An 18403-nucleotide genomic window follows, 5' to 3' on the forward strand; every position below is an offset into this window, starting at 1 on the left:
CTGTTAGGGAGCTCTTTAGAAGAACCTGACACACTGTACGAGAATGTGTCAGCCCCTCAGGGCTGGGGGCTGCGTTCATGTATTTCAAACATGGTGATCCTCATAGACCATCCCAGTTAAGAACCACTGCTGCACAGAACGTAAACAGAGTTTATAGAGAGAAATACCAATGGATTTCAGACATAAGATGCTATCCTTGCCCAGAGACAAGAACCCCACAACGTGATACTATATTTTTCACCGATCAGATTAGCAAAGATCAAAAGTTTGATAATCATAGACAAAGCGTTAATCCCCCTAGTTTATAAAGTATTTCTACAAACGGAAAATGAAAAGACCAATAATCTAATCCAATAGAAAAAGGGCAAAGGAGATGAACAGATAGTTGACAGAAAGGGAAATACTTTATCCATAATAAGAAAATCTAATACAACAACCCATCCAAAGGTACCAAAAGTTTGGTAATATACCGATAAGGTCATAGGAGAACAGGGTGGTGAGAAGGCAAATTGGTACAGCCCCATGCAGGCAGTACCTATGAAAACTGCAAGCACTTTTCATCTTTGAGCCATTAATTCTACTCCTTGGAATTTAACCAACTGATATTAATTGCACATGTGTGAAAAGATTTAAGAACAGAGTTATTCATTTGCAGCATTATCTGCAGCAGCAAAAGATCAGAAATAACCCATTTCCCAACAGGAGACCAGTTAAATCAATTATAGTACAGCCAGGGTTGCCTGGGCGGTGCAGTCGTTTAAGCATCTGCCTTCAGCTCAGGGCATGATCCTGGCGTTATGAGATTGAGCCCCACATCAGGCTCCTCCGCTATGAGCCTGCTTCTTCCTCTCCCACTCCCCCTGCTTGTGTTCCCTCTCTCGCTGGCTGTCTCTATCTCTGTCAAATAAATAAAGTCTTTAAAGAAAAAAAAATTATAGTATAGCCAAACAGTGAAATACTCTGCTAGACAACCATTTAAATAAAAGAAGAAATCAGATCAATGAAACAATCCCAAGACATTTTATTAAATGAGAAAAAAAAAAATTACAGGGTGAAAAACAGATGTGATTAATGGCAAAATTTTCAGTAACGATCATTTAATAATCACTAATAATCATTATTTTCTCAAGTCATACTTCAGATTTAAAACAATTAACTATTTTTAAAGAATAAATTTCTATTTTAAAATATTCAAATTCGATACATACATATGTAGCACATGTATATTTGTGTTATATAGATAACTGAAAGATACACACACAAAATGGTTACACAGCAGAGGATCTCAACAGACATTTTTCCAAAGATATAAAGATGGCCAACAGGTACACGAAAAGGTGCTCAACATCACTCATCACCAGGGAAATGTAAATCAAAACCACAATGACTTACCACCTCATACCTCTTAGAAGGCTATCATCAAAAAGATAAAAGGTAACAAGTATTAGCAAGAATGTGGAGAAAGGGAACTCCAGTGCACCACTGATGGGATTGTAAACTAGTGCAGCCACTAGGGAAAACAGCAGTGTTTTGTGGAGTTTTAATTTTGGAGGTTGCCCCAAAATTAAAAGAACTATATGATCCAAAAATTCCACTTCTGAGTATTTATTCAAAGAAAATGAAAACACTGATTTGAAAAGATACATGCACCCCTATGTTCACTGCAGCATTATTTACAATAGCCAAGATACTGAAACAACCTAAGTGTTCATCAAGAGATGAATGGATAAAGAAAGTAGGGTGTGCATATACAATGGAATGCTATTTGTCCATTAAAAAAGAAAAAGAAAAAAAAAGGAGGAAAGCTTGCCATCTGTGACAGGATGGAACTTGAGGGCATTGTGCTAAAGTAAGTCAGACAAAGAAAGACAAATATCCTATGATCTCACTTACATGTGGAACCTAAAAAAATCAAGCTCATAGACACAGAGAACAGACTGGTGGTTGCTGGGGGGGCGGGGAGTGAAATGGGTCAAGAGAGTTAAAAGGTACAAACTTCCAGTTATAAAATAAGTAAGTCATGGGGATATAATGTACACCATGGTGACTATCTTCATAATACTGTATTACATATTTAAAAGTTGCTAAGAGAGTAGATCTTAAAAGTTCTCATCAGGGGCACCTGGGTGGCTCAGTGGGTTAAGTGTCTGACTCCTGATTTTGGCTCAGGTCATGATCTCAGGGTTGTGAGATCAAGCCCCACATTGAGCCCTGTGTGGAGCCCCCACCCTTGATCCCCTCATCAGGCTCCCTGCTGGGCCTGGAGACTGCTTATCTCTCTCCCTCTGCCCCTCCCACCCTTTCTCTCTCCTCTTCTCTAAAAAAAATAATGAAAGTTCTCATCATAAGGGGCGCCTGGGTGGCACAGCGGTTAAGCGTCTGCCTTCGGCTCAGGGCGTGATCCTGGCGTTATGGGATCGAGCCCCACATCAGGCTCCTCCACTAGGAGCCTGCTTCTTCCTCTCCCACTCCCCCTGCTTGTGTTCCCTCTCTCTCTGGCTGTTTCTATCTCTGTCAAATTAATAAATAAAATCTTTAAAAAAAAAAAAAGTTCTCATCATAAGAAAAACTATTTTTTGTAACTATATGTGGTAACAGATGTTAACTAGACTTACTGTGGTGATAATCTCACAATACATATAAATATATAATCATTATGTTTGTATACCTGAAAATAATATAATATTATATGCCAATTATAAGTCAATTAAAAAATAAAACAGGAGAGTTATAAGCATAACAGAAGAAAACCGTAAGTACTCGGAGGCAAGATGATTAATTTGCAAATTCTACAGTAACGTGCTGTAGCTGTAATAGAGAAGAAAGATATTTCTCCAAGCAAGGGCACAATAGAATGGAGATGCTGGGGATCGAACCCAGGACCTCATGCATGCTAAGCATGCGCTCTACCACTGAGCTACATCCCCACCTGGTGACAACACTGCTTTTCTAAGCTATCTTCATGAAATAAATCAGAAATTTGCTCCCTTAAAAGAAAACAACTGGTAACAGTAACAGCCAGGAGGCTGGGGGGGGGGGGTTAATTCAGAGGGTGTGTAGGGAGAAGTTCTAGGAGTTTGGAATAAAAGGAATGTACTTTTCTCTATGCTTTTTGTACTACTTGAGTATTTTACCATGTAGGCATTGCCTACTTAAACAAAGATGTAAAATAAAAGAGAAAATAAAGGTTAAACAAAACCATTTTTCTACAATGCCCCCACTTTACAGATGGAACACTGAGGCTACTAAATAAGAGAAGGGTCTCTCCTATCTACAAAGCCTCCAGCTCCTCCAAGCAGTGGGACCACCTCCCTCCAAGCCCCAGAATCCTTTGTTCTTTTCAAGGTTAGAGACTATCCATGCCTTGTTGCTATGATTTCCATGCCTCATCCATCTTTCTGCCCTCCCTACCCAGTTCAGGGCATCCATCATTTTTGTTAATCCTTTCTTCCTGCAATCAATGCTTGTTGAGGACTGACCTTGGCCCAGACATTATGCTAACTGCCAGGAGTACACTAATAAGCCTCAAGGTCAAAGTCCCTCCTGACCTTGCAGATAAGGCTGCCACGTTCATTCACACAGTCTGTGCACTACACAATTCAGGAAATGGCATTCACATAAACTATTATTTAACTGGTATCTCCTGGATTTGTGCCAGGTAAATCTAACTATACCCAGTGGCCTTGCCCATATGTCCAAAAGCCCAGTGGAGAAAACAAAGAAAGTAATACATAAATATTTCTTTTAATTGGAATCAGGGCAATGAAAGAAAAGAACCAGGTGTTTAAAGAAAGAACAAAAGGAAGGACCTATTTTGAGTTCCACATAAGCCATTCTGAGAAAGTGATATTTAAGCCAAGAAATTATATTACTTAGGAATTTTATTTAGTTGCTAGTAACAGAGACCCAACTTAGTAGCTTTAACAAAACAGTTTCCAATTTCTCTCATCCCATGAGAAACCTGAATGTACACACCCAAGACTATTTGGCAACTCCATCAGTTATCAGGAGCCCAGCCTCCTTCTGTCTTTCTGCTTTCCATTCCTTAACATGTGACTTTCATTCCCTAGGTCACTGCATGGTCCAAAATGGTTGCTAGAGCTCCAGCCACCACCACATGGGCATCACAGACAACAGGACAGGACAAGGACATCAGAGAAATAAGGGAACACGCCCCCACCCATTTAAAGAGATGACTGTGCCTTACAGAATATTCTACTTCCACCTTATTGGCCAGAAAACGGTCCCATGAACGTACTATGTTGCAAGAGCCTGGAAACCGTAGTCCCTAAGGCATCACCCACAGTTGTTACTGAACAGGGGTAGTTGTTTTTGAGAGACAATGAGCAACCTCTGCTTTGGAACAGGAGTTAATTAAGTGAAAGAGGTGGTGGGGGAACAGGTTTCAGGCAGAGAGAACACAAGTACAAAGGCTCCCATGAGAAAAGGAGACTGGTGTGTTCTCAGAATTGAAAGGAGGCCAGGGTGGCCAGAACACACTGAGGAGGAGGTGAGGAACCAAGAGAAAGAGCAGGAAAAGGATTCAGCCCCCTTATACACATTAGCAAATGCAGACCCATGTTCACATTATAACTTCACCTCTTCCTCATTGAGAGCCTTTGGGTAAGTCTTTTAATTTGTCTGAGTCTGTTTTCTTACTTGTAAAACAATAACTATATGGGAACAATCTATAGATCTATTATCTGGATTAAATGAGATAATGTATGTGAGGAAGTTAGCACAGCACCTAACACATATGTAGCACATATTATTTATTAATTACATCTTTGACCAAAAAGACTCAAATAATTATGACATACTCAATAGTCAAGGTTGTATCCCCAGCTTTGAACAAATTACGTGGCACATACTTAGTGCTCAAAAAATGGTCGCTCTTTCTACTATTACCAAGGACAGTAGACAGCTCATCAGAATTCCTTCCGGGCTCTTTCTTAACTCCTCATCCCAGGCCAGCCAACTATAGATCTATCCAACCTTCAGATCACCTACCTTAATGACAAACTAGAAATAAGGGTGCAGGCGTGAAGGAATGCCATCCCAGGGAGCTAACAGACCACCAGGTGATGAGTTAGAGTCCCAGTCTCTCTGCTTTGCTCAGGCTGTAAGAGTAAATAAGCTCGGCCCCAATGCAGAAATGCTTACTGCATTGAACTTTAACAAAACCCACACTTGGACTCCAGGAAATACTGCCATTTACATCCCCATTGATTTTCTAAGCCTATTTTATTATTCCTCTTCCCGGTGAGGGTTGTATATATTTTGGGACTGCATTCCTTTCATAAATAAGTAAATATGTAAGTAAATACTAATAACAGCTAACAGTTATTAAGTGGTTGGCCCAGGGCCAGGGATGGTGCTGCAGGGCTTTGCCTCTGTTTATTCCCCCTATCATAACAACCCAATGACACTGGCACTCCATTGGTTCCCATTCTACATAGGTGGAGACCAAGGGGGCCCAGAGGTAAGGTCACTTCCCCCAAATAGGAGCAGGGTAGATGCTATACAGCCTAGTAGTTCCTCAAAAAGTTAAACATGGAGCTGCCATATGACCCACCAATGCCACTCCCAAGTGTATACCCAGGAGAAATAAAGCCATGTCCATCCATGCTCATGGCAGCACTAATGAAGAGAGCCAAAAAGTGGGAAAAATTCAAATGCTCATCAACAGACAAATGGACAAACACAACGGAATATATCCACTCAAGGAAATATTGTTCAGCCATAAAAAGTAATGAGAGACTGACACACACTACAACATGGATGAATCTTGAAAACGTTATGCTGAGTGAAAGAAGCCAGACACAAAACACCACATACTGTATGATTCCATTGATATATCCAGATTGGTCAGGATAGGCAGGAAGCACACTGGTGGTTGCCAGGGGCTGGGGGACAGAAGGGAATCAGGAGTGACTGCAAGTGGAAACAGGGTTTGGGGGGGGGGGGGATGACAAAAATGTTTAGGAATTAGTGATGATGGTTATACATCTCTATAAATATACTAAAACCCACTGAATTGTACACTTTCACATTGTGAATTTTATGGTAAATGAACTGTATCTCAATTTTTAATGAAAAACAGGCAGAGCATAGATTTAACCTCAAGGCCATCTGATCCAAAGGCTTTTACTGCATTCTGAGCAGCTCATGTGCACATGAACCCAAACTTCACTTTATTTTCTAAGTGCCTTCCTTCCCTTAGTCCCCACCAGTCAAGCTTCTGAAGTCAATGCCATGCCAGACGGGGAAATGCTGAGTGCCTGAACTAAGGCAAGAGTTTGAAAAACCCAACAGTCTTTCCTTTCTGCTAAACCCCCTGAGCATGGGGCTGGCTCCCTCCCAGGCCTGGGATCCTGAGCGCATCATAGAGGAGCTGCATTAATGGAAGCTTTACGGCATATGGGAGCTACTGGGGCTGAGAAAATCTCAGTGGTCAGTGAGTTAATTACAACTGCCCAAATGAGGCCAACTTACCCATTCAACACCAAGAAGCCAGTTCCAGAAGGAAGAGGCAAGATGACTGACGCAAATGAATCTAACTATAGATTCAACAACTATGGTGGCCTGAACCCCCATGCTACATCTTCAAGTGTTCTTCTGCAAGTGTTCCCAGTCCCCCCCACACACACACACACACGCCTGAAGAAGACCCTAAGCAAAGAACATGACCTGGCACAAAGGACAGGGGCTTTAATGTTTGAGAGTCCTGGGTTCAGATCCTGCCTCGGCCACTTAGGGGCAGAGTGGCCTTAAGCCAGTCACGTCATTTCTCTAAGCCTCAGTTTCCCTATCTGTCAAATGGGGCCAATAAGTTCTACCTCCTTCATGGTTATACTGGGAACAAGGAGATGTTATGGCTGGGGGCGCCTGGGTGGCACAGCGGTTAAGCATCTGCCTTCGGCTCAAGGCGTGATCCCGGCGTTATGGGATCGAGCCCCACATCAGGCTCCTCCGCTAGAAGCCTGCTTCTTCCTCTCCCACTCCCCATGCTTGTATTCCCTCTCTCGCTGGCTGTCTCTATCTCTGTCAAATAAATAAATAAAATCTTAAAAAAAAAAAAAAAGTTATAGCTGAATGTTCCCTCTCACAGTGGGGCTCAACACATGGTAGCTGTTATTAATTGTATTATTAAATGACTTGGGTCATTTCCACATCATGTTCCCCAACACTGTGAAGTTTGCGGGGGTGGCAGTGGCCACGTGGCCAGAAAATGATTCTCTAATTTCAGTGCACCTGTGATGCTTGTTTAAAATGCAAGGATCCCCAACCCAGGTGTTTCTGATTGCAGGGAGGAGGGCTGAAGGTGCTGCATTTTTTGATAACCAGCTCAGTGTTTAAAACTTTCAGATAATAAGGGGCATCTGGCTGGCTCAATTGGTAGAACACACAACTCTCGATCTCAGGGTCGTGAGTTTGAGCCCCATGTTGGGTGTAGAGATTACTTAAGTAAATAAACTTAAAAAAAAAAAAAAAAGAAAGAAAGAAAATCACAGGGGCCTGGCTGGCTCAGCTGGAAGAGTGTTTGAGTCTTGATCTTAGGGCCATGAGTTCAAGCTGCCCGTTGGGTGTAGAGATAACTAAAAAAATAAATAAACTTTAAAAAAGAAATCAGATGCCATTTGATTTCAAAAGAAAAAACAAAACAAAAACCAGAAAAGCCAACTTTCAGATAATGGTTCCCAGCACTGGTTACACACTGGAAAGACTGGGCTTGTTTGTTTTAATGCTGGATCCTACCCCTACAGATTTTGACGTCTTGTGACCCTTGTGTTGCTGGGACTTTGGTATTTTTTAAGGTTCCCAGATGATACTAATGTGCAGCCAGGGCTGAGAACCCCTGCTATGCGCCAGTGCTTCTCAGGTGTAGTCCAGGGACCCACGGCATCAGCAGCACTGGGAACTTTTTGAAAATGCACAATCTCTGTCTTTCCCCCAACCTACTGAATCAAACTCTGGGAGTGAGTCCCAGCACACAGTGGTTTAGTAAGTGCTCTGGGATATTCTGATGCCTGCTCAGGTAATAAGAACCCCCACCGTGAGTCACGGTATCCCTTAAATTGCATAATAATAAGAATCACTTTGGGGTGTGCTTACCATTCCTAGACAACCCCCCACCCCCTCACCCAGATTCTTAGAGGCTGGAATGGAGCCTGGGTGCATGCATTTTTTAACAAGTACTCCCTTAACTCTCCTGCTCAAACTACCAAGGACTCTCACAGCCCTTGGAATTAAATCCAAAATCCTCTCCTCAGGACACCCCTTCTGATTCTCAGGCAAGTGAAGGCAATGCTGGTTTAAAGAAACACAACGTAGGGGCGCCTGAGTGGCTCAGTCGGTTAAACGTCTGCCTTAGGCTCAGGTCTTGATCCCAGGGTCCGCCATCTACCCTCGCCTCGGGCTCCCAGGTGGAGCCTGCTTCTCCCTCCCCCCACCCCCACCCTGTGCACTCTCTGGTGCTCTCTCAAATTAGTAAAATCTAAAAAAAAAAAAAAAAAAAGAATAAAAAAAAGAAAAAAGAAAAGAAAGAGAATACCACCTAGTGAGGGATGCCTGGGTGGCTCAGTTAACTCTTGATTTTGGCTCGGGTCATGATCTCCCGGTGGTGAGACGGAGCCCCAAGCCGGGCTCCGCGAGGAGTCTGCTTGCGCCTCTCCCTGACCCTCCCCCGCTGGCACACGCGCGCTCTCTCAAATAAATAATAAAATCTTAAAATAAAAAAGAAACACCACCTAAGGGCTAAAATCCCCACCCACCCTCTTTCCACCACCACCAGTCTTAAGCCTCACGGGTTTTTAAACTGATACAGAGGCTGTCTGAGGAACCAAGGGAAGCTGCATACAGCTTCTCTGACAAATACCACAAGCCCTCCCCCCCGCCATCCCGCCAGCACTTCAGAGACCAACCCCCTTCCCGCGCACCCCTGATCGCGAGAACTGAACACTGCATATACTGTTTTCTCCTCTACATACGCACCTATGAGAAAAGTTTAATTTATAAATTCGGCGCAGTGAGAGATTAACGAGAATAATTAAACAGAACAAAGTTAACAATATACTGTCATAAAAGTTGTGTGAGCGTGGCCTCTCCCACTCCCAAGTCCGTACTCACCGTTCTTGTTACCGTGTGAGGCGCTAAAACGCCTACGCAGTGACGCACAGCGAGATCAGTGACGCAGCGCCCTGACGTAGGCGCGGTGACGTAGACGCCATGACGTAGCGTTAGGCTTTAGGCACTTTTTGACCTGCTGCCGATTCGTCACATGAGGAGCCTCGGCTTCAGACAGCAGCTGATCCCAGGGTAACCGAAACTGCGATTAGAGAAACCGCAGATGAGGGGGATTACTATAATTACTATTGCACCCAAACCGCTATTATCTCTCTCTTCTCTTTATTTAGACCATAACCTAAATCAGAGAATATTAACATCTATCTGCATGTCACATCTACATATATACACCACATGGCACATAACATATGCAAATATCTACCCAGATATCTGCGCCCCCGCCTTGCAGCACTTACACCCCTCTCTACCCATCTACATACTCAACTGTGAGCAGCTTTGCTCTTTTTGAGCCACCCAGGGCCCGAGATCTTCGCTGAGATGCTGGAAGTGACCATCAGTGGGGACACCGATAGCCTCCTATCCAACAGTAGCCCCCGCTTCTTCCCTGCCAACAGCTCCCCAATTTTGCGCAGGATCAGGCGGCCAAGCAGTCAGGGAAGGTGCCCCATCTTCAGGAGATACTTCTAAGCTAAGGGGTGGCAACCTTTCAGACCCAGTAGCTCCTTTTTTATAATGTTTGTAAAAACCCCCCCTTTACTCTTCCTAAAGGGAAATTCAACACCTAATTTTTTTCACACATAATTTTTTAGGTCGATATAATAACCTCATTGTAATATAAGGGAAAAAACACTAAAAGGATATCTGAAACAGATAATAGGCACTTTAATATATAAATGCTCAGACGCCATTACACAGAAGACATCAGAATGAAGCAGCTGATGTTTACAGCTAGACTTAACTATAGAAGCAACAGCCACAAACATGGACAGGCATGAACTGGTGATGGTCCCTCAAACACCACGGAGCTGGTTGCCACCTGAAATAGAGAAGGAGCAACTTTTACTAACATTCTCAACAAAACAAAGTACAGAATTCCTTTGTTAACAGCTGGTAGCTGCATTCCTGGAAAAGTTGGTCTATATTAAAACACTCAAAGCTGTTCATACATAAGAGGAGTTAGGTTCTTGGCTCAAATGATTATAATGAATGTCTAGGAGGGACCCTCCACTGGAGGAACTGACCTTCGCCTTGCAGGATGTGTAACATCTCTGACTCCCAAGACTCTAATGCCCCTGGCACCCTCTGATCACTGTGACAACAAAAATGTCCCCACACCATTTCCAAAAACACCCCCTGTGATCAGTACTGTTCCTGTGGAAAACTGCAGGTTCCACCAAGGAGATGGCCCTCTTGCTCCCTTCTTCCCACCCTTCCTGTTTTGAATGCTGTTGTATTAGGACATGATGCTTGGAGCTGTGGCAGTCATTTTGAGGCCATGAGGTAAAGACTGATCCTTCACAGAGACACCACCCTAATGCCTAGCAATCACTGAGTGACTTCCCCAACTCTCTAACTGCCTACCTCCAGACTTTGGATTATACAAATTAATCAAACGCCTTTATTGCTTAAGCCTTATTATTTGAATCTTCTCTCACTTGCAGTGGAACGTATCTTTATTGATAGAGGTAGGATGAACGGGCCAGTGTAGTTAGATAGAACAAATTTAAAAGATCCAGGCCATCAGATGATTTGATGCTCAGGGCATTACTTTAAATACTCTCAGCAAAAACAAACAAACAAACAAACAAACTAATTCCTAGTTATAAGATGAATAAGTTCTGGGGATATAGTGTACAGCATGGTGACTATAGCTAACTATATATTCGAAAGTTGCTAAGAAAGTAGATTTTCAGGGGTGCCTGGGTGGTTCAGTCATTAAGCGTCTGCTTTTGGCTCAGGGTGTGATCCCAGGGTCCTGGGATCAAGCCCTGCATCGGGCTCCCTGCTCCCCTGGGAGCCTGCTTCTTCCTCTCCCACTGCCCCTTGCTGGTGTTCCCTCGCTTATTGGCTGTCTCTCTCTCTGTCAAATAAATACATAAAATCTTTTTTAAAAAAATTTTTTTAAAAAGAAAGTAGATTTTCAAAGTTCTCACCACACCAAAAAAACTGTAACTATGCGAGGTGATGGATGCGTTAACCAACCTTATTGTGTAATCATTTTGTAATATATACATATATCAAATAATACGTTGTATACCTTAAACTTGCACAATGTCATATGTCAGTTGTATCTCAATAAAGCTCCAGAAAAAATTGTGTGGAGGGAGGACTGGGGTGGGTTTGACAAGATTTTTTTAAGTTAAATCTTGAGAAATCCCTCTTCAGAAAAAATGAATTTTGGCAGTGGGGATAGATTCAACAAGACAGCAAATGTTGATAACCCTCGAAGCTGGACCATGAATCTACTACTCAAATACATGCTGTATATAATTGCGAAAATTATCAAAATAAGGAAGTGAAAATAAATACATATTTTAAAGGTTAATTGTTTTTTTAAATAAAAAGTTTGGTTTGCTTCTCTCCTGAAGCCAGGCTGTAATATTTGTTTTGTTTTGTTTTGTTTTGTTTTGTTTTGTTTTTAGAAGAATTGGAGACTATCCATGAAGGTCGATGGTCAGAATCTGCATCACACAATGGGACTGTCTAGATCTTACCCCAAGGGTACAAATAGGAAAACTGAGAGACATTACAGCAGGTTGGCCAGAGCCCAGTGATTTTGACATCCAGAAGTTCAGACTCTGCTATTTATCAGTTGTGCCACCTTAAGCAGGTTACTAACCTCTCTGAGCCTTGGTCACCCATGCTGTAAAATGGGCTTGGCAATAATGCCCACCCCTTGGGTGGTTGTGAGAAACAAATGAAATAACATATGTACTTAAAGAATAGTAGCTACTGTGGTGATTATTTTATCTTTACTTCTAGACTAAAGCCTGAATTCTCAGCTTTCCCCCAATCCACCCAGAGAAATGATTAGGGGTTCCCAAGCTTTTAATTTGACTGTATTTCTGAGCCCCACCCCACCTCCATTCTGACCTTAGCTACCCTTCCACTCCCCTCCCCACTCCAACCTAGTATTGATATGTAATTCAGTTTTAACATGCCAAGGACCGGGCTAGGTTCTGTACTGCATTACCTCATTTAATCTGTGATTTTATTAGACCCATTTTACAGAGGAGGAAATTGAGGCTGACAGAGATTAAGGTCATAGAGCTAGGAAATGGGCTCTGAAACCAGTTGTACCTGATTCCCCAAAGCTGCAGTCATTTTAAAAGTTTTCCCAACATAGGTACTGAAGGGTCCAATTAAAGATCTCATACCCAAGACTAGCCCATATTTGATCTCTACACACAGGTACTACTCCATCGTTTATTCCCATTTTGCAGACAGAAAACCTAGGTCCTAAGGTCTACCCCAGCAGCAGAGAAAGACCATCTTTCTGATTCCACTTCTCATGAGCTGGGTGGGAAGTTCACATCTGTGGACTCCAGATCCAGTGCTCCTTTCATTCCTCTCCCCGCTCTACCACTGACTCAATCTGTGTCCAGGCCTGGGGAAGCAGGCGGGGTGGCACAGTGGGCCAGAACTGGTCCAGGTATCAGAAAGTACAGTTCTGGCACGAGTCAGCTATGTGATGTTGGGTCACTCACCTCCCCTCTCTGAGCCCCACGCTCCTCAATCCCACCACAAACTCTCCATCTGTGATCATCTCATCAGCCTGCCGTGGGAAAGCCCCACTCTCACAGTCTGAGCCCCACCGTTCGTCAACCTCACCTTCAGAAGGTGGAGACACAAAGAGCGGTAGAACACAAAGAAGTCTGCTCCTTGGAGCCAAAAAGTCCTTTGAAGGACAAAGAGAAACGGACCTGCTTTAACCGCTTACACCCTGAGCTCGCTTGAGCTGGGTGAGGAGCCATATCTGTGGGAAGCACTGCCACCCTGTGGCCATTGAGCTCCACTGCAGGCCGCCTCCAGATGCTTGCAAGGGTAAGTGGGCCATCAGCTCAGAGGCTGTGAGATTCAAAAGGAGAGGAGGAAGGCACAGTTGGCCTTTGGTGGGTCGGAAAACTCAACAAGACCTAGAGAAGAGGGGCGCCTGGGTGGCACAGCGGTTAAGCGTCTGCCTTCGGCTCAGGGCATGATCCCGGCGTTCTGGGATCGAGCCCCACATCAGGCTCCTCCGCTATGAGCCTGTTTCTTCCTCTCCCACTCCCCCTGCTTGTGTTCCCTCTCTCGCTGGCTATCTCTATCTCTGTCAAATAAATAAATAAAATCTTAAAAAAAAAAAAAAGATTTAAGACCTAGAGAAGAGAGAGGACACCATGGCATACTGGGAAACACAAAGGCTGTCCCCCCCCCCCCCGTAATGCTCTTTCCCAAATACAGACATTGCTCCCTCTCTCAGCCCTGCAAACCCTGCTCACATGTGTCCTTCTCTTACCTGCCTATTTAAAATGCCACATCTTGGGCACCTGGGTGACTTAGTCGTTAAGCGTCTGCCTTGGGCTCAGGGCATGATCCCAGAGTCCTGGGATTGAGCCCCACATCAGGCTCCTCCACTGGGAGCCTGCTTCTTCCTCTCCCACTTCCCCTGCTTGTGTTCCCTCTCTTGCTGGCTGTCTCTCTGTCAAATAAGTAAAATCTTTTAAAAAAATAAATAAAAATAAAAATAAATCAAATCAAATGCCACACCTGCAGCCCCATCCCCTTGTGCTCCATATTTTTCCCCACATCACCCATCCCCATCTGAGGGTCTACGTGTTTTAGTACCTTAGACCATATGTTTTTTGCTCATCATCTCTCCCCAGACTAAAATGTCAGTTTTAACAGGACAGGAATTTTTGTCTGTCCTACTGGCTGCCGTATCCCCAATGCCTAGGACATTGCCTGGCCCATATCACATTCATTCATTCATTCATTCATTCATTCATTCGTTCATTTTTTTTTTAAGATTTTATTTATTTAGGGGCGCCTGGGTGGCACAGTCGTTAAGCGTCTGCCTTCAGCTCAGGGCGTGATCCCGGCGTTATGGGATTGAGCCCCACATCAGACTCCTCCGCTATGAGCCTGCTTCTTCCTCTCCCACTCCCCCTGCTTGTGTTCCCTCTCTCGCTGGCTGTCTCTATCTCTGTTAAATAAATTAATAAAATAAAATAAAAAGATTTTTTTTAAATTTATTTGAGAGGGAGAGCGATAGCGAGAGAGTGCATGAGCAGGGGGGGAGAGGGAGAAGCAGGCTCCATCCCAGGACCCGGGGACCATGACCTGAGCTGCTTAACCAACACAGCCACCCAGGTGCCCCCTCAGAATGTGATCTCATATGACCTTTATATATGAGATCATACTAGATTAGGATGGGCCCTAAATTCAGGGACTGGTGTCCTTCAACACGAGGAGAGGACACACAGAGACACTCAGGAACACAGGCAAGAAGGCCACGTGAAGACGGAGGCAGAGATTGGAATTATGCCACCATAAGCCAAGGAGTGCCTGGCACCACCGGAAACTGGAAGAGACAAGGAAGGACTCTACCCTTTAGAGGGAGCACGGCCCTGCTGACACCTTACTTTTGGACTTCAAACCTCCAAAACTGTGAGACAATACATTTCTGCTGTTTCAAGCCCCCTAATTCATGACACTTTGTTACAGAAGTCACAGGAAATTCATATAGGTTCCTATTTAATACACTGGAATTACACGCATATCCTGTTCACCACAGCACTGGTCAGCACAGATCTCCTATAACAGTACTTTCGTCATGGTCCAGCCACTCTTTCCTTCTTTCTGTTTCTCAAACACAGGAAGATCATGCCTACCTCAGGCCCTTTGCACATGCTGTTTGCCCTGTGGGAACCCCACTTCTCTCTCATCTTCCACCTGTGGCTCCTTGTCATGCTTCAGGTCTCTGTGAGCAAACTCTAATCACTTTATCCATTTCTCTGTATGACACCATTTTACTTTATTTTCTTCATAGCACTGACCAATCTGAAGTATATCAATTATTTTATTTACTTGCTTTTTTTTTTTGGTCTGTAATGAAGGTAAGCTCCCTGAGATTATGAACCCCCTCCTATCGTCTATGCTGCTGCATCTCCAAGGCCTCGAACAGTGCTTGGCAAGTAAGAAGTGTTTATTGTATCAATGAGTCTTATAGGTAATAATATTTATAGCTATTATTATCATGCCTACTGTATACAAGAGAAAAACTGAGATACAGAGAAGTTCTGTAACTTGTCCAAGGTCACAGAGCTATGTATTAGGTTCCTAGAGCTGCCGTCACAAAACATCACAAACTGCGTGGTTTAAACAACAGAAGTTCATTGTCTCTCAGTTCTGGGGGCTATAAGTCCAAGATCAAAGTGGCAGTAGGATTGATTCCTTCCAGGCCCCTCTCCTTGGCTTGTACATGGCTGTCTTTTCTCTTTGTCTCTTATATTGTCTTCCCTCTGTGCTTGTCTGTGTACAAATTTCTCCTTTTTACAAGGACACCAGTCATATTGGATTAGGGCCCACCCTGATGACCTCATTCACTTTGACCACCACTGTAAAGACCTTATGTTCAAATAGGTCACATTCTGAGGTCCTGGCGGTTAGGACTTCAACATAGGAATTTGGGGGGAGAGGAGGACATACTCAAACCACTAGAAGCTAGTATGTGGCAGAGGCAGGATTCAAACCCACGTCTACCTGACATGACATCACTGAAAGTGAGACTGAGGAGCCTAGAGTGGACTATGACACTGGTGGCCCCCAGTGGACTGCTCCTCCTGATACCACACCCTTGTGCAGTCTCCTCCCACACTGATTGGACCTGGCCACGTGACTTGCTTTAGCCAATGGGACATTGGCAAGCATGAAGCTAGTAGAGGTTTGCATTAAAGCTTGTCTTGTCCAAAGGCTTACACTGGTACCTCTTGGAACCCAGGCATTATGATGCAAAGAAGTTTAACTCCCCTACTGGAGAGAAAATCCACATGAAGAGAGGCTCCACAGCTTGAGAGGCCTTCTTGGACCTGCCAACCCCCACTGATGTCACGCAGAGCACAGACAAGCCCCTCCTGCTCACACAGACATGAGCAAATCAATGGCCATATTTTAAGCCACCACATTTTGGAGTAGCTTGTCACACAGCACTGACAACTCAGACCCCAAGCAAATTCAACCTCAGGCATGCTCTGAGTTGTTTGTTTATGGTGTTGTTCACAAAGCTGTTTAATAAGTAACAGGCTTACTTAGTTCTTTGTGGAATGGGACCAAGAATGAATAAATGAATGAATGAATGAATTCATTAACAAACAAATGTATCTGCATACACGCTGTAAATAATATTACTAATCCTCTGAAGAGGATGTTCTCACACACCTTTAAGAATGTGCCATGTCGGGGTGCTTGGGTGGCTCAGTCAGTTGGGTGTCCAACTCTTGCTTTTGGCTCAGGTCATGGTCTCCGGGTTGTGGGATTGAACCCCACATGGGGCTCGGCACTAAGCATGGAGCCTGCTTAAGATTCTCTCTCTCCCAGGAAAAAATAAGATAAGACAAAATCCGAGAGGGAGACAAACCATAAGAGACTCTTAATCATAGGAAACAAACAGGGGTTGCTGGAGGGGAGTGAGGTGGGGCGATAGGGTAACTGGGGGATGGACATTAAGGAGAGCACATGATGTAATGAGCACTGGGTGTTATATAAGACTGATGAACCACGGACCTCTACCTCTGAAATCAATAATACATTATATGTTATTTGAATTTAAATTTAAAAATTTTTCTGAAAAGATTCTCTCTCCCTGATCCCTCTGTCCCTCCCCTTGCTTGCACGTGCATGCTCTCTTTCTGTCTCTAAAATAAAGAAATAAAATCTTTTTTAAAAAATAAATAATAATAATAATAATATAATGTGTGCTACGTTGTGTCTCAGACCTCAGGGATCCGTGGGCCTTGGGGGAGGCTTGAACAGTGCAGAGGCTGCCAATTCAAAAAGCTGCCAAGGCCACTCTGACTCCTGCCACTTGATCCCACCTACTCATTGATAACAAAGCCCAAAGCATGGGACATGCCAAAGACACTCTCAAAATAAAATTAAAGAAAAAAAGGAAAGTCAGGCCAGAGCCAAATACAACAGGACAAAGAGAGACATCTCCCCCAAGTGGGAATCGCAGGAAATGCCTTCGGAGAGAAAGGAGTTCGCCGAATAAGAACTCGAAAGTGGAGCTGGAGGACAGTGACCACCTAGACCAGGGTTGTAAACTCAGTGCCTCCTGGGACAGGCAGGGGGTGGACATAGGGAAGCAGGCTGGGGGGGACCGGGGCGATCACCAGCCCCAGGTGGCAGGGCAGCCACGGCTCAGCTGCAACTCTGGACTCTGCAGGACATTGGGTCTTGGCTCCCAGAGGGGAACATACCCACCAGGGGACACAGCAAATATCCCATTAAATGTCAAACTGCAGCTGCCATCTGGTCTCTTTAGGCTCATCATGGCACAAGATGAGCAGGCAAAGAAAGAAGCCACTGGCAGAAAGAATTGTCTCGATCAGCTGGAGGAGACAAAGCTGCTTTCCCACAAAGGGGTCAGAAAGATGTTTCCCACTCAGGTAATTCCACCTGGGCACCTCTTGCCTGCTTCTGGTGGTGTCTCTCTTATCCAGGCTGCTATACCAAAGTACGACAGACCAGGCGGTGGATAAGTAACAGAATGTTATTTCTGATACCAATTCCCTTCACCCAACACTTCTCTCTTCCAAAGCCGCCCCCCTTCCTTTAGCCAACAACCAAGGATGGTGGGATTGATGAAGCATGAACAGAGTTTTACGGCCAATGGAGATGAAAATGAGTGGAGGTCATTTTTCTTTAGCCAAGAGAGAAATCTCAACAAATATACCAGAAAACCTTGCACCTCCCATCACCATACATGGAGGCTTGCCTTATTCCCCCAGGGCTGGGGAGCAGCTCAGCCGCTGCTCCCCCACACACCACAGCACCCAGAGGGGCTCCCAACCTCAACCACTCATTGTGTCAAAAGAGCCTGTATCCCAAAACCCCAGCCCTGACATAGGGCCCAGGACACAACCCAGACTCCAGTTTTATGGAAAAGCACCCTAATGCATGGGAGAAGTTCTAATCTCGTTGAACCTCATGCAGGAGGACTATGTTGTTAAGTAAAAAGGCCAAGAGTCTACAGTCATATTTGCTTGTCACAATTAGGCACCCATTTATAATGTGTGTTGTGTCCCCACACCACCAAGCAAGTCTTTGACACCAG

At 44.2% G+C, this 18403-nt stretch overlaps 1 non-coding gene across 1 annotated transcript; it reads right to left on the reverse strand.

Annotated features, from left to right (window-relative positions):
* Positions 1–2855: 2855 nt before the first annotated feature.
* Positions 2856–2927, reverse strand: TRNAA-AGC (transfer RNA alanine (anticodon AGC)). Its single transcript has one exon. It is a non-coding gene; the product is annotated as a tRNA-Ala (tRNA).
* Between the last annotated feature and the right edge of the window lie 15476 nt (positions 2928–18403).

This window comes from Ursus americanus, chromosome 2, assembly GCF_024610735.1.
Source record: "Ursus americanus isolate L20-20 chromosome 2, mUrsAme1.1.p, whole genome shotgun sequence".
Lineage (NCBI taxonomy): Eukaryota > Metazoa > Chordata > Mammalia > Carnivora > Ursidae > Ursus > Ursus americanus.